The 18,205-nt window shown below is 40.9% G+C and overlaps 1 long non-coding RNA gene across 1 annotated transcript; it reads right to left on the reverse strand.

The window, feature by feature from the left end:
* Positions 1-1,070: 1,070 nt before the first annotated feature.
* Positions 1,071-2,127, reverse strand: LOC147623943 (uncharacterized). The gene is made up of 2 exons (XR_015269297.1): positions 2,006-2,127; positions 1,071-1,779 (listed from the first exon to the last, which is right to left on the reverse strand). It is a non-coding gene; the product is annotated as an uncharacterized LOC147623943 (long non-coding RNA).
* Positions 2,128-18,205: the final 16,078 nt, after the last annotated feature.

Below are 18,205 nucleotides of genomic sequence, written 5' to 3' on the forward strand. Positions count from 1 at the left end.
CACTTGTGTATATAGAGTTATATCATTCGACCTATCCAATGCACTAGGGATTTTCCAAAGGCTTATGTACATAATATACAAGGAATACATTGGGGAGTTCCTTGAGGTTTTCATGGATGACCTTTGCATCAGTTCTAAATGGAAAGCACATTTTTGATGCTCGAGAAAGGTACTAGAAAGATGCAGATTATATAGAATATCCTTTAACCTATTCAAATGCCAATTTTAGGGGAGGCATAGAGTTATACGAGGCCGCATTATTTATGAACATGATAGCAAGGTAAAGCTAATTCTTAAGCTTTCATCACCTAGTAACTTAAAGGGTGCCAATGTTTCATGGGACATGTCGGATACTATAAAAGATTTACAATTATGTACATCAATATAGCAAGACCCTTATAGAGACTACTTGCCATCTTTGAGTGAACGAATGAGTGTCAACACTCTCAAAAAAGCTCTAGCAAGCACACTGATCCTAAGATCTTCCAACTAGGATATTACTTTCCATGTGCATATAGATAACTTCGCTTTCGTAATTGACTATGTTTTGGTACAACTAGGAGAACGAGGATTTCTGTGTTAGCTTTTCTAGTCTCGCCCCCAAAGCTAAACGATGCTAAACAAAACTACACCACCACAGAAAGGGAAGGACTCTCAATGGTCTATGCTGTAAAAGAAATACCGTCATTATCTGACAAACGAATTTGTATTTTTTGTAGATCATCAAGTGCTTCTCTACTTGGTTACGGGAAGGATCAACTTGATGACTCTCTAAGTCAAGATATGGAAATAATCAATTACTCTTATTTGTATGTTGAAGCAAGATATGGGACTCAAGAAGCAACCATAAGCAAACGGTATCGGAATTGGACAGTTGAGGAATCTAGACGTAGCCCTTGGAGAGTATTATAAGGCTATATAAACACCTTGAAATTAGCCTCGACTATTTTGGACTGAATTAGGGTTTTGTGCTTCAGCAAAAATGATCAAAAAGTGCCTCCAATTGCTAAAAATTGTCAAAAATTGCCCTCAATTGCATCGAAGATGTATTGGAGCCATCCAAAAGCACGTGCAACACCAATTGGTATCCTTATGAAAATCCAAGATCAACTTCAAGTGTCATGCATGTGTATTTTGCAAAAAAATTAGCATTTCTCCTTTGTTTTTGGTGCTAAATCTCAATAATCCAAAGCATCAATTCAAGTATACCATCATTGTCCTGATCTCACTATCCAATGCACACACCGAATGCATCCGGACTAGGTGTTTTACTAGCCCATCCACATCAAGGCGTTCACACCTCACGGCCTGCTCACCCCTATCCCAACTGCCCCACCTGATCTGAGCGCCCTTTCATGTACAGCCTAGCTGCTATCCAGCCTAGCAGTAAGGGTACCTCACACGAGCAGGTTTTATTACCCCAAGAACCCTAACCTTCCTACCCATGGGTTGTTCCAGGATGCATCAACAAAAGAACTTGCAACAGAAACCACCATAAAAAGAAATCAGATATAAGGAAAACCTTCCTTTCAAAATTGGTTCATCTCCATCTTCAAAGGTGTCGCTTCAGCAAAAACAATTACCACCGCTTCAAGCCCTCCAAGCTTCACTATCCAAAATGCCCTAGCACCATGGTCTCAAGAAAAAACTTGGAGAGGAAGGACCTAACCTGTCCAGCCCTGACAAAGATGCTGCCCGCCACCCATGCCCTGTCTTGGCCTGCCCACTGCTGTAGTTAAGATAGTGCAGTTTTTTTTTAAAAGCTTCATGTTTCATCGCCTGCAGATCAACAAGCGTTGAAAAAATCAATGAGAAGAAAAAATGTAACGAGGGGTGCTCAAAGAGCAGTGGCACAACAGCGTGGAGAGAAAGAGGAGCTATATGTTGTGGTACCAGGTAGCCACGCGGGAAGAAAGAGGAGCATATACTATATATATATTTTTAAAAACCTTAGGGTTTCTTTTCCTCTTTTACATTCCCTTAACTTGGCCCATTTTACACTTACTTTGCCTTCCGTTCACATCTATCTCCTTGGCTATTTCAATCGATGGCTCTTGATCCTACTACTAGAGAAATCCCTTCTCATTCATCAATGTATGAGCAGCTCTTGTGATATGCATATTTTTCTTTTCTACTATAACCTGATTTTGATGCATGGTGTACCTACATATAAACTGTCTCTTTATCCCATTTTGACATGTGGTGTACTTGCATGTAAATTGACTCTTTATTCTATGTTAATGCATGGTCTATCTACATGTAAACTACATCTTTATCACTAAATTCATTTGAGAAATATTCTCCCCCGCCATCTAACTTTAGGCATTTTATATGTGCATGCCTTTGTCTTTTTCTACCATATCTTTGAAGCTTTGAAAGTGAGTAAAATACACTCACATTTTTCAATTCTAACTATCGATGAAAGATACATAATACTGGTATCCTTTGATTGATGTCATCTTTGTTAGTCCCCAAACATCAGAATGGAACACATCCAAAGATCTTTAATTTACATGATTATCATGCAAAAATGCATGCTTAGCTTGCTTGCCCAATTGGCACGCTCCAAATACTCTATGCATTCCATCCACTTTACACTTTGGCAAACCAGTAATAATACTTTGGCTTACATATTTTTCAGCCACACCACCCCATTGAATATTGACATATCCAATGCGTTTATGCCAAATAGTAATTTCTACAATCATACCTATACCATGTGCAAATATTACAGCCTTCACTTCTTGTATGCTTATATCCAATGTAAACATTCTACGAACTCTGTTTTCCTTTGTAACCAAGAGATAATGGTTATTAAAGTCTTCCACATAACATCCATGAGGAGGTTAAATACCCTGATCAATCATTTGCTTAACAAAAACCATGTTCTATGTTATGTTTGGCACATGAAGCACATCAGAAAGATACTTCATCTTGCATCCCGTATAAGCAAAAAGAATTTCCTAATATACATAATAGGATTTGCTATATCCTCATCTATTTCTACATGACTTAGTTTTTCCAAATCCCTTAATTCTCTAAACCACTCACCATGGCTGGACAATTTTATTAGAGTCACCTGAATTAGCATACCTTAATTCTCTAAACCACTCACCATGGCTGGGTAATTTTATTAGTCACCTGAATTAGCACACCTCAGTTCGCTAAACCACTCACCATGGCTGGTCATATTATTAAAGGCACCTTAATCAACATATCATACATCTCTTTAATTTATTAGTGAATTTCTAGTCGTGAACTAAGCTACATCACAAAAAGTTGCTAACTTCTATCTTTAGCCTCCCTGCTTACTTGATAATGTATAGTTCCTTTACTGCAACTTTTCACTTTTTATGTAATTCTTCTTTTTATAATAGTACTTTGCTACTATAAGCCCTAGTTTGTCATAGTAATAGCACTCTATGCTATTTTCACTTTGATTTTTTTTACCATTCACCTTGGTCTCTTTGGCTCCCTTTCCCTTGAGGGTGAGCTTTTTCACATGTTTATGAATTGGAATCTTATTGTTGTTGTTCAAGATTCATGTTTCCATATCGGCTACACCTCGGTCTCTCCAGATGAAGATCTGCCAACACCTCTACTAATGTGTGTGTGTGTGTGTGTGTGTGTGTAGAAGGCATGCTTCTATGCATATTACTAGAGGATGACTTATTTACAACATTCCTGAAAGTTTGCTAAATTTTCTTGAGTTTAACACGGATAGATGTCCAAAATTGATCACAGACTTTTCAAGCCCATTCCAAGTGGTCATCATCATCAACTGGTGCTCTAATAAAGGCAAGATCATCTGTAAGCCCTTTAATCTTTAATGATATGTAGAGTAATCATTGATATGTAGCTTATTCCTTTACACATTATGTAGTTCTTACATTTAATTACGTCGTCCTAGCCTTGGTACTTATGATACTATAACAAAGGTACCCCATACATCTTTCGGTGACCAATCATAGAATCATACACACTAATAGAGAGCCAATACATAACCTTGTTATTCCCTTCATACTTTTCCTTAAAGTCTTGCATATGTTATGGAGTGGTATTTTCTTCTAGAAGCTTGGTCTCCTTCTCATCACCTATAATAAACTCTCAATATCTGATTTCTATAAAGAATTTTGTCATCCTCAAAGTCCATGCTTAAAAGTTGTTCTATATCCAAATTCTTACTCACAATCTAGGATAGACTATCACAGACTTTTATTACCTATAGTAGCTTTCACCTACAACAAATATAGTATTCTATAGGTCATGCTTGGAATTATTCTTGTCCAACTTCTTGTTCTTCACAATCTGGGATAGACTGTCAGACTTTTACTACCTATAACTTTCACCTACACCAAATATGATATTCTATAGGTTAAGTAGAACTTGCAATAACTTTTACACTCATAACAATCCTCCAATATCTAATAATCGGTATGATAGATATATAACAAACTACCAAAGGTATTGTGAATATGTTTATAGTCACTTTTATGTGAACCAATAGCATCAACATACATGTGAACCAATCGCATAAAGTGATCCAACCACATTAACATACATGTTCTATATATGTGCAGATCTCAAAATATCATAAGGCACTTGAGATCAACCATTGTGCATGATAATCTATGAAAAACATGCCTAGAAACATTGCATAACTAAACACTTTGGTAGAGTGTTTGCAAAAACCTTGTAGGTTAAAATATGGCTTAAAATGACTTTGGATGGCCAAATTAACAATGGAAAGGCATACTATGCTTTTACTTCAATGAAGATAGCATCCTAAGATTAGACAATGTCCCCTAGACTTAGCAGCTACCTTTAGAGATTTGGTTTTGAATCAAAGGAAAGAGATGGAGAGTTGCCCTTACCCGTATGTGTGTGTGTGGGGGGGAGGGTGAGCTTGAGCTCCTTGCAAGCTTTCTTCTTCACAGACACACACACACACACACACACACACACACACACACATACATAAGAATAGATAAACACATAACACAGACATAAGCGAGAGATGGATGGCTGAATTTTCTTGTTTCTTCTTACTTCTCTACAACCATAGCATAGAGAAAAGAGTAGATACTATAAGGGAAAGCAATCTTCTATTAAAACATATAGCATCCATATAGTATATGAGCTAGTCTATGAGCTGGTGCTATAGCTATGCCATAACTTTAGTAACCAAAGTGATAGGCATACGACCTACAAACCACTTGCTACATATCAAGCATAATAATCTCATCAACCATGCGAGTAGTATAAATACGAAGTTGTAATCTTGACTATCATCTATATCCACACTAGTTGAGCTTGATATTTTAACAAACTTAACATCATACAAAAAATCAAAAATAAAAATGCAAATCCAAAAACTTTGAGCCGTTATAACTTTTAAAAAAATCATATAAAAGGGTTGGTTGCCTGACCACGTCACACTAAAGTGGTGATTCTTCTATAGACAATATGTATGTAGTCCCCAACACTCTCACACTACATAATGTAACACTTTAAATAGACTTGAACATAAGCATAGTACAACATAATACAATGATAAGAATATTGTAAACATTACTTATATTACTTCCAAGAAGTAGTTACATGCCTCTTCATTACACCGTGCATACTCAATAGTGGTCATAGTGAGATGGACAACATACATGATAAAATATCACACTGACTATAGGACTCAATGAACAAGACGAGATGAAATAAGAAGATCATCACAACAGAAGTGATGGAGTAGCAAGAAAAGTTACAAAACTTTCACAACTTCATAAACATTGCTTATGCCATTATCTTGGAAGAAGAACAAGAGGTAAAGCCAACCACAAGCATGACCATAGAGATTGGATTTGAGCTGCAGCTAGCTCTAGTTGACACTCAAGCATAAGCATTGTTTATGCCATTGTCTTGGAAGAAGAAGAATGGGAGGTAAAGACAACCATAGGCATGACCATAGAGATGGGATTTGAGCAGAAGCTAGTTCTAGTTGACACTCGAGCTAGGCATAATCTAGCCACAATCTAATGTCTCGTGAAGCTTGGTGCTTTTACTTGGACAACCTACATTGGCACCCATAAAATCACAAATTAAGAACATTAGATTCATTTATTATTGCATGTCTTAAAGCCTTTTCTACTGTATTTAACATTGGGAATAATCCCCTGGAAAATTGAGTATGGAAGTGGAATGTTTGATGGTGCATTCTAAATCATACTAGCAAGTATTTAACCAAGTGTTAATCCCACTATGGATTAACACTTGGTTAATCCATAGTGGGATTAACCCATGATCTTGAGGATCAAACAAAGAACCAAGTGTTAATCCCACTATGGATTAACAAAGATGCTCCTCCATTTGAGGACATTAATAAGTGTTATATAATGGCACTATAAACATTATACATTATGAGATACTAGCCGGCTAAGGCTTTAGATTAGTAAGTTTAGGACGCCCAAGTGTCAATAAGGGCCAAATGTATAAAAGGAAATTTCTCATATGAAAGAGAACAATGCCCCTTTGTGCTATGAGAACTCTTCCCTTATCTTATGTATGAGAGAGAGAGAGAGAGAGAGAGAGAGAGAGAGAGAGAGAGAGAGTACTCTAGTACATGTGCCTCTTTCATGCTTGTGTGTGAGAGAGTAAGAGGAAGAGATTGCCTTACATGTGGTGTGAGTAACTCCACGGTGATAGCGTGGAGGTGGAGATTGGAGCTTCCCAAAGTGAGCTTGGAGAGCCTCAAGGGACATGAGCTCGAAGCATTGGTAAGTACGCTACGACGGTTGTAGTCTATTGCTTGTCCATTTGGTGAATGTGTGGAGTTCCCTTCGGAGGTGCAGTAGACCATAACATTTTTGGCGTCGTGGCCGGGGAAACAACCATTGTTTCTTCCATCTTCTTATAGCTCTAGCTCCCATTATGCAAGATTCACTATTGTCTTTGCATTCTATAGGTGTAATGTGAAAAACTATGTAGATAAGGTTTGTGTGGAAGAGAAGAAATTGGAGTAGTTGTGAAAGATTGTGTGTGTGGAAGTGTGGGTGAGTACTTGGTATTACCTAGAGGAAAGCTACACTTGGTTTTTCTTTCAATTTTGTTATTTTGATTACCAAATTTACTATCATGAGATAGCAATTGGTAATACTTTGTTTTCTGTTTTTCAACAAAAAATCATGAAAATTACAAAAACAAGGAGCCATTGGGTGTGTTGACTTGCATTACATTCCTTTAGATCATTTGGGTAGGGAACTCATACTCTAAATCAATAAAAACATCATTTTTGTTGACTCAGTCGAAACCGCCACATGAAAGTACAGGAATACGTTTCATGACGTGAAACATAAACCTGCTACTTCACGATGTGAAACACTGTCCGCCATCAGCGTTGGAAATTTTGGGATTGCCTTACTAAAGTTAGGGTGCCTTATCTTGACACAACTAACACAAAGAAACAGAAAAAACCTAATCTCATGAAAGTGTAGTGAAACATTTCATAGCGTGAAATGCATGGCATTTCACGACGTGAAATAGAACCGGCTACTTCACGATGTGAAACACATTCTTCTGTTTCACGAAGTAAAAAGGGTTTTTCATGAAGTATAGGATTGTCAGACCAGAGGTATTAGAGGGTCATATGTGCACAGGAGGAGTCTCCTTGACTCAAATTGATGTAATTTTAGACAAAAAATTCAAGGCGTGAAACACAAGTCTTTCATCGTATAAAACGCATTGCATTTCACGACGTTAAATAGCTGCTATTTCATGACGTAAAATAGAACCTGCTATTTCACGACGTTTCATGGACAAAAAATGTTAGTTCGAGAGAAACTTGAGCATAACAGTGGAGTAGTGAATTATCATGCTGAATCGTATTCTCATGCACTTAAGGTCATGGAAACTTATTGGAGACGACCTGACCTCAGACAACAGTGCATCTAATCACCCAAGTTCTTTCTACTAGGGAAGTGTTGGTTTAGGTTGCTCAATGAGCACTAAATTGAGTGTTGTAGCTTGGAGAAATTTGACCACTGTAGAAACGAGTAGCGAAGAATCCATGGAAGAAGGATTAAGGTTTGCTGGGCTTGGAGAGGATGGAAAACCAGCTTCTCCTGCAAAGTTGAGTGGAATCTTTGATATGGCCATGGGATTTTTTGGTCTCCAACATGGCACCGAATATAAAGTGCAATCTGTAGGTACGGGCCCTGTCTACAAGTACAAAACATGGTCTAATACTGGACCCACCAACCCAAACAACCCTAATTTCTGGCCGTCCCAAGAATGTTAACACAGTGAGGATTAGTGGAATGACTCCTAGGGTTAGAAGGGATAAGGAAAATGTTGCCGAGACAGGTCAAATCTTCTTCCCCACATCAGAGGAAGTGGACATTGACATGAAACTGGCTAAAGCTGAGCGCCAATTGCAACTATCGAGCTTAAAAAGGTAAGAGCTTGATACGAGAAGAACGATTGGCAGAATAGAATTTGATAATTTGAATCTGTTTCGACCATGTGGCAAAGAACCAAAAATGTCTAGAAATGCCACTAATAACATGTGGATGGGAATGACAGAAGGAGGTATACTAGCCTTAGAACCCATAAACGAGGAACCAAAGGCTGAGGAAGTCCTTGAAACACAAGAAGAAGTGGATAATCTACCTAGGGCATCTGTAGGAGGAGAGGACCGGCTCTATACAAGAGAGGATATACATGAAATGATCAATGATCCCACATTCCTTCAGAGCATGGAACTTCTAATTCAAAAAAGGTGGGCTGAGACCACTAATGATGAGCTAGGTGACGAGGATGTGCTTGGACCCATCCATAGACCTGAATTGAATAATCTGAATTGAATAGAAGAACCTATGCAGGAAGAGGACGAGGTCTAGGTAGGGGGGTAGCTCCTTCGAAGACCAAGAATGGATCCCCACGCAGTACAGCCATGAGGACAGATTTGTTGAATATAGCCGTATAGAAATGGGCAAAGGGAACTAGGCACTGCCCTTGAATCCAAACCATCTCAAATGAAGCCACACATCATTTTGAAGCTTGTGCAAAAGTTCTCAAGAGACGGGGACCCGAACTAGCACATGGAGATCTTTGAGTCAATTTGTGTCAATGTGTGAAACATGTGGTCTAGTGAGTGCTGTAACCATGATACATGCTTTTTCTCTAACCTTAGAAGGGAAGGCCCACCAATGGTATCGAACCTTAAAGCCTAAGGATAAAGTCAATTTCACTTGGCTTAAGAATGTGTTCATACCGAGCTTTGCTCGAAGTGGTGATAGATTGAGTCGTGTAGCACAGCTCCACATCATCAAGCAAAAATAAAATGAATCCATGTGGGATTATGTTTCTCAACTCAAACTCAAGATGCAAATTGAGAGAAAGGCTAACTGATGATCAATTATTACCCTTCTTTTGGAGAGGAGTTTGAGATCATAAGATGCATGGTTATCTGGTGTTAGCCCGATCGACTACTTTGGATACGTGTTGTAAGTTGGCTATTGAGTATAAGGATAACATGCTCGAGTTATTGAACCAGAAGATGTCAAGGCAGCTTCGGTGGTGGGAGCATCACGAGTCTCTAGTCATCAAGACAGGGGACCCAAGAATAAGCAAGTTGGCAACATGACAATTGAGGAGCTCAATATTACCATTTTGGAGAAGTTAAAAGTCAGGGATGGGAGAGAAGCATCAAGGAATGATCATCTCTACCCTTGGAGAGAGTTGATTTGGTGCTCAATCAGTATAGACAAAATCATAAAAGCACTAAATGTCCTCACCTAAGACTGCAGGCAGTTACTCTATTGTGCTCACCTAAGACCGCAGGCAGTTACTCTATTGTTAAAGACCGCAGGCAGTTACTCTATTGTTAAAGACTAGGAAACCATGATACTACCATGTGCAGATATCCAAGGATCCAGCCTCTAGCATAATTGCCAGCACCTAGAGTACCACTAGCCTTACCAACACCCTCCAATGCAAACCAATGCAGCTGCAAGGCAGCCAAATATGTCCTACTTACCAAGAGGAGCTCAATATTACCATTTTGGAGAAGTTAAAAGTTAGGGATGGGAGAGAAGCATCAAGGAATGATCATCTCTACCCTTGGAGAGAGTTGATTTGGTGCTCAATCAGTAGACAAAATCATAAAAGCACTAAATGTCCTCACCTAAGACCGCAGGCAGTTACTCTATTGTGCTCATTGTTAAAGACTAGGAAACCATGATACTACCATGTGCAGATATCCGAGGATCCAGCCTCTAGCACAATTGCCAGCACCTAGAGTACCACTAGCCTTACCAACACCCTCCAATGCAAACCAATGCGGCTGCAAGGCAGCCGAATATGTCCTACTTACCAAGAGGAATGTTTCGGATGTAAGACATGTCACCATTACCCCCACTTGTTCTACCACCACAGTCACCACAGGCCAAGATCAACTAGGTGTTGATTGAAGAACCCTTGGAAGAAGGGGAAGCCATGCATGAAGTAGAAGTAAATAACGACTACTATGAGGAACCAATGGAGATCACACCAAAGTTTATGTCTTACAAAAAAGCACGCCAGTACCAGTGTTTCAAACCATGGGACAGTGAAAGGGAAAATGCATAAACTCGACTATGAGAAGGGAACCCATATAGTGTTTTCATTGTAATGGACCTCATCGAGTAGTGGAGTGTCCTTTGAAAAATGTGACTAATGCTGGCCAAACTCAGCTGATAGTAGTGCAGACCAACATCATGCAAACTCTTTCATGTGTTAAGTGTGGTGTTGATCATCATATCAAGGACTGCTCATATCGCGTCAATGGCTCTGCTTCTACTTCTAACCATGCCACCATTAGGTCTATAAGTGTGCAGACTGGAAATATCATGCCACTGAATGTCCTGACACATGCACAAGCGAAATAAGTGGACAAAGGGAAGAACCCAGGAGGTATTACAACCTCTAAGATTGGGAGAAGAAGAAGAGTGAAAAAGGTGGGCAAGGGTGATACCATGGTCATAATTTAGGATGGATCCGAGGAAGATACCATTGACACCGGGGATCCATGCAATCAAAGGAAGGAGACGACCAAGTGTTGAAACCGGATGAGTAGACAAAAGAGAGACCTGCAACCCTCAAGGGTGTTGGAGAATATCTAAATGCTAAAGAGAAAATAAGGAAGATTGAGGAAGCTGAGACCCTTGTTGAGGAGTGTCAACGCAACCATGAAGCCAAATTGAGGGCTAACAAGGCCAGGGATACAATGTACTCACGAAATGAGCTGTTAAAAGAAAGGAAGTTGGATGTGCCTACTCCAATTCTAGAAGGGTCCAAGGAAGGAACTCATAGTGACCTAATGACAAGAATGTTTGAGGAGGCAGATTAAGATTTGTCGATCCATTCATTCCCTAGGATTGAATATTAGACAAACACGTGTAAGGATCCCTCACTTACCAGAGAACCGAGAGACATAGGCAGTCTTTCAACAAGAGTTTGATTTTTTTGCGAGCTTTATTTGGCGAGCTTTTTGGAGATAAGATAGTTTTATGCGAGCTTGTAAGAAAAATGATACATTTTGGTGAGCTTTTATATAGTAAGTATTTATGAAAGAGAAATAAATACATTCACATACATACATACATACATACATATATACATGCATATTCTCAAACACACCTACATACATATATACATACATACATATATACATGCATATTCTCAAACACACCTACCTACCTACCTTCCTACATATATACATACATATATACACACATGTGTACAATACATGCATACATACATGCATGCATACTCCCAAACATATACATGCATGCATACATACATACCTACCTACATACCTACCTACCTTCCTTCCTTCCTACATGTAAACACACATTTTATGTCAAAGAAACTTAAATATAGGCACAAACATACCTACCTATGTACCTTTCTTCCAATACATACAATTTATGATGACGAGGATACTTCAACTTTTCATGCATACTCAAAGACCAATATTTATTTCAACACAAGTAAAAACAAGTATACATGGTTCATATTTTCTTACAAAAAGATTGAGTTCACATTTTCTTACAAGAAGATATATGGTTGGTACAGCTCCTTTACCACAACGTCGCAAGCTACCTACTACAATAAGACTTTAGAGTACGTGACAGTATACTCCATCCCAAAGCAAGACAAAAATATTGGGTTCAAATTTTCTTACAAAAAGATTGACTTCACATTTCCTTACAAGCTTAAGTAGGCACAAACATGAGAGGCTTGATTAAAGCTTAAGTATAGGCACAAACATCCTTGCTTCGAGGACGTGATAGTATATTGCCCACATCCTCTGGTGATAGTGTCGGTTGATGCATTACCATATCCTCATTCTTATGTAATCCCAAAACTCGCAAGAAGACAAAATAGATATGCTTACATGCAACGTAAGACTTTCCTCTAGATTCTCTTTGCATGAAATCAAGACATGTACACCAAGGTTGTACCTTGATGTGCATAAAATAGTCCTCTCCACTCTCACATGCCAAATGAAAAATAGAGTAGGGGGACGGCTGCATGAAATCAAGACATGTACACCAAGGTTGTACCTTGATGTGCATAAAATAGTCCTCTCCACTCTCACATGCCAAATGAAAAATAGAGTAGGGGGACAGCTGCATTGCACTCTCATTAAGGACTGTCTCTGTCATGGCCTCGACACTACCAATCCTCTTTTCTGCTTCTTTGGAAATCCAATGCTGCCACTTGGTTGATCTCTTTGTATTCTGTGTAGCATCATGTGGCCTCTTGTCACTTTCTTTGTTGCCCGCTGCTTGTGTGGACGTTTCTCCCACCCCTGACACAAAAGGTTCTTCATGAGTAACATCTAACTTGAACCCTGCCTTTACTAATTTCTCTACCTCTTGGCTGGTTATGTTGGTCCCAACATCCACTTTCCACATATCTGGGTATGATGGCTTGTATATTATGTTTGGATCTACATGCCATGTGTGTGAAACATCTAAAGGACAAAACCACATCATTTGAGCTTTGGCCCTCCTCCCGGACCAGGATGTCGTCGCTCTGAGTAGAAGCTAGGGGCAACAACTCCAATAGAGCTTCCCTATATGTATGAGTTGCACTTAAGTCTTCCATCAATACCTCCCAAACATTTGACTTTTGAGTTCAATGGGGTTCGTCTAATGGCCCACATTGTGCGTCCAACGGCCTCTTCCTTTACATGCATTTATCCTCCGATCATTGTGCCATAATGTTGTTTAGGCTCTTCATGTCCTACATCTTTGTTCCCTCTAGTCATTGGACTTTTTGGTCCTCCCCTTGAAGCGTGACTTGTTGCACTGTTTGTTCTAGATCTATCTCCAAAACTTACTCTTCTTGTTGTTCCCTGGTTTTGACGATGTCTGCTCTGCATGACATAACCTAGACGATGTGAGCATTGGTCTACTTCCGTTGTCCTCACCCTCTTCTGTTGAATAGTCTCCTTATCTCCATGTAGAGGCCTTGATTCCTCATACATAGGAGTATTAGCTACTGTTTCATGGACCATGCGAGCCACTTGTGGTGGTGTCGGTCTTGACCTTGCTCTGCCACCCTATCCAGCAACTTGCTCAAGCTTGGTCCCTCACCTTTGTGCTTCCCCATCTGATATGCATATTGCTTTGCACTTTGTAATAAAGCGTTTGCCATATCTGAAATGCACACATCATACAAGCTAACCTTTTCCTTATATCCTTCACCAGCAAGCCAACTCCCATGTACACTTTCAGATAAGTTTGTTCGAGGGGTTTGTGCTAAATCCACCGAGCTTAAGACCACCTGCACACAAGAGGTTTCATACATGAATTCACAAAATTGACTCCAATGCAAATACATCCATACAACATATCATTTCTCCATAAAATTTCTCACCCTTGACATGAGGTTGCCCCAATGTGCTATTTGTACTTCCCACCAACTCATCCACGTATCCATTACTGATAGTTTTCCCTCATGAACATGTCCATTTCTCCACCACTCACGAATCTCTTTACTTTTTAAGAAAGCTGACTCCTTATTGGTTGCCAATCTCCATTCTTCACACAAGTCAATATGGTGTTGTCGACTTTCTGCCTTCACACATTGTTTAGCATGCTTCATCAAACTTTGTTTCCAATGGAATAAGCACGTTCGCTCCTTGTCCTCCATAATGTTGTGTGGACCCCCATTGAAAACGGTCCTAATTGCACACCAATTTGACCCTGCTTCATCAGCCATAAACCCATAGAAGTGTGCGGGTGCATAACCGCATTGCTCCATTGTGCTATTCAGCATTTCCCAAAATAGTACTTGGCTTTTTGTATCCTCCTCCTTCATTTCGTATGTGGCAATTGTCAACAGCTCTTGAACACTATAGGATTTTGGAGAGAATTTTTTTTCAATCAGCTATCATTCAAGGTAAATGAAAGAAAGGAAAAAATAAAAGTACGTAGTCTCACCTTGGGTCGTAAACATGACAAGCCATTGTTGACCAACCAAAAACTCGATGAGTGTGATAAAAAAAAACCCACGACTTTGCCAAGTCACCTCCACTATCACACCGCATGCGATTCACCAAGTCCGCGCCTGATGCTGGTCCTCGCACAAAGACATCTTAAAGACATAACATTTATCATCAAGGCCACCTTGTCATAGGAACCGGCTACCTTATAAAAATGAATAGCGAGATCTTCTCTGTATAAGAAGGATGTTATCAAAGCCCTCTCCTGTCGGCATCAATTTTCTTTTCTCCTGGGATACAATGCGTCTAAACCTAAAAAACATAATTTCACAATAAAGAGAGGACCGAATGTAGAAAAATGCATCCAAATATAATTAAGTTACAGAATGAATACTCACCTCTAGTTTTCCACAAGAGGACTCAACTCCTCCAAAAAATTGTAGAGCTCATGATCCCCAATACTTGTAGGTATCTCATCATTTTGATTCATCACATGGAGGAAAACAGTATATCCTTCACAATATCCATCTGTATTTTTCGAGGACCTGCACTTCTCTGGGCTTTCAACACTTGAGAAACAAACATTTTCATGTGCTCCAACATTGACCTTGAATTTCCTGGCTGAACTGGATGTTCATGCAGCCCAGTGTGGAGCATCATTCTTGTAATAGTTGTGTCACGAGGCATTACGTAATACACAACACATCTACACACTTGCACACAGTGTGCAGTTTTGCGACAAAAGTGACAAACTATTTTAGTTTTCTCATCCTCTGTCAGAAGTCCAACTGCAATCTTTTTTGTTAGATGTCCATGAAAGAAGGTGTTGTTATACCTTTTATTGTTCAAGTAAAAAGGACAGCTGAGCCTATGGCACTCCAAAGCACCAACACAATAGCTAATATGCACGGTACAACTTACAGACATGTTTGATGTTAGTGGACGTGTCCATAGGTGACCATCATATTTTTGCTCCATTCCATCCATATTTCCTATTTTGCCATATGTTGGTGGAAACTCTAGGATGGAATCACCATCATAATGTCTTGGCACCTCCTGGACTTGGATGGCTCGAGCAACTTTTTCCAACAATGAACGTAGAAGAGAAGGTTGCTCCTTCTTATGACGAAGAACTAAAAGTATACTCTCTGAAGCAATACATTCATCTTCAGAGATATTGTGCTTAGAACCTTTTGGATTGCTTGTGCCTTCACCTAGTTGCAAAATAGTTGGCTGAGCCATTCAAGTCACTCTCAGAGGAGGAGCTCGAGATATGAACATGGGTGTTTTATGTCCCTAATTCTTTCTCCACTGAGGTCTCCAAATGTCGGACATCTTGGGCAATGTCATTAGCACTAGAATCAAGACTATCAGTAGCACAGAGAGGACTACATTGTAGCATATATGTTTTACTTCGAGTAATATCTACAAGGTAGTTTTTATTGCCCTCCATGTTATAATGAGTGATGATTTCCTGTAGGCTTCCATTGGTCCTAGTAGCTTTCACTCCAGAAAGGGCGTGTGATGAAGGCAGAAACCCTTGTAGATATCCATGTGACTGACAAGCGAGGTCTGGTGGAGAAGTATTAAAGTTTGAGATTGTTTGCTACAGCCATCAACAAGCTCCCACTCAAAGGTCACAGTGTGCCCATAGGGAAGGCAATACGAAGATGCAGAAAGGACAGGAGAGACGAAAATGTGAAATGAAAATATAACAAAGAAGAAACAAGGTGGAGCAATCACGATTGAGAATGAAGGCTGAAATGATAAAACAAGGTGGAGCAATCACGATTGAGAATGAAGGCGGTGAAATGATTAAACAAGGTGGAGCAATCACGATTGAGAATGGTCACGATAAATTTTTTTATATAAAAAATATACAAATATATATAAAAATTATAAGTTAAATATGTATCTTTTTATATTAATTTATTATATGTATGTTTTAAATTATACATTTATTGGTTCTAAGTATTATATGTATCTTTTTATATTAGTTTTTTATATGTAAGTAACCTTTAAAATGAAAATAATATGTAACTGTCTATAGGCCCTATTTAAATAGTAGACGATTATTATTATTGACATCAAGGTTTATAGTTTGAGTTCCTATATTTATCTCCTATATGTATCTACATATGTATCTATATCTAACCAACAGTATTAATCATCCAAATGGAGACTCTCAACTCAGTTGGTGATCTAACGCATTGTGCTTCCTTGCTTTTTGCATCCCATCTGTGAACTTCGAACAGGTAAGGTACTTCTCTCACTATCTTCTTGCTGTTCTCTTTTCTGAAAATTTGAGGGCTGGCGGCGGCGGTGGAGGTGGCGGCAGCGGTGGAGATGGCTCGGGCGCTTAGAGATGGGGGCGGCGGCGATGGTGAGGGGGAGGGCGGGGTGGATAGATATGGAGGTGGAGGTGGATGCGGTCCAGGCTGGAGTGATCTCCCCCCTTGCCCCCCGTTGCTCCGGCCACTCCAAGCACCCGACAGAGCCAGGGGATGGTCTGCGCTAGCGTAGCCCCTTGCCCCCTGTTGCTCTGGCCACTCCAGGCACCTGGCAGAGCCAGAGGATGATCTGCGCTAGGCACCCGACAGAGCCAGGGGATGGTCTACGCTAGCGCAGACCATCCCCCGGCTTTGTCGGGTGCGTGGAGTGGCCGGAGCAACGAGGGGCAAGGGGGGAGATGTGCAGGATGGAGATGGAGGTGGAGATGGAGATGGAGATGGAGATGGAGATGGAGGATAGAGATGGCCTGTTCACAGCGTTCAGGGGGGCTGAGAGGGCCGGCGCGACGGCGATGGTGAGGGGGAGGAGGCGGCGGTGTTGGAGGCGGAGATGGAGGTGGAGGGCGAGGTGGATGGAGATGGTGTGTTCACAGCGTTCAGGGGGGCTGAGAGGGCCAACGGCGGTGATGGTGAGGGGGAGGAGGCGGCAACGCTGGAGAGGCAGAGATGGAGGTGGAGGGCGAGGTGGATGGATATGGAGGTGGAGGTGGAGGTGGTCTAGGCAGGAGTGATCTCCCCCCTTGCCCATGTTGCTCCGGCCACTCCAGGCACCCAACAGAGCTCTAGGCACCCGGCTCTGCCGGGTGCTTGGAGTGGCCGGAGCAACGGGGGGCAAGGGGGGAGATGTGCAGGATGGAGATGGAGGGCTGAGATGGAGAGGGAGATGGAGGGCTAAGAGGGCCTGTTCGCAGCATTCAGGGGGGTTGAGAGGGCCGGCGGCGGCGATGGTGAGGGGCAGGAGGCGGTGATGGTTGAGGGGGAGGAGGCGGAGATGGAGGTGGAGGGCGAGGTGGATGGAGATGGAGGTGGAGGTGGAGATGGAGGTGGAGGTGGAGGCAGTCCAGGCAGGTGTGATTTCCCCCCTTGCCCCCCGTTGCACTGGCCAGTCCAGGCACCCGGCAGAGCCATCCCCTGGCTTTGCTGGGTGCCTGGACTGGCCGAAGCAACGGGGGGCAAGGGGGGAGATGTGCAAGATGGGAGGAGTCACCGTTTGTGCAATAGCAGTAGAGCAAGATTCATGACCTTTCGTCTCCTATCTGTCATTCAGCTCAAACTGTTTGCTACTCATATTCAAGGCAAAAGAGAGAGAGATGGCTCCAAGAAAAGCAAAAAAAAACAGGCAAAGACTAAGAAAGGTATATGATGTGAATAGCCAAGATTCTATTGAGATTGTGTTTTAATGTTTTTAGATATACTTACTTGGGCTTGG

The sequence above is a fragment of the Cibotium barometz genome, chromosome 26 (assembly GCF_041138505.1).
Source record: "Cibotium barometz isolate CiBa-2024 chromosome 26, ASM4113850v1, whole genome shotgun sequence".
Taxonomy (NCBI): domain Eukaryota; kingdom Viridiplantae; phylum Streptophyta; class Polypodiopsida; order Cyatheales; family Cibotiaceae; genus Cibotium; species Cibotium barometz.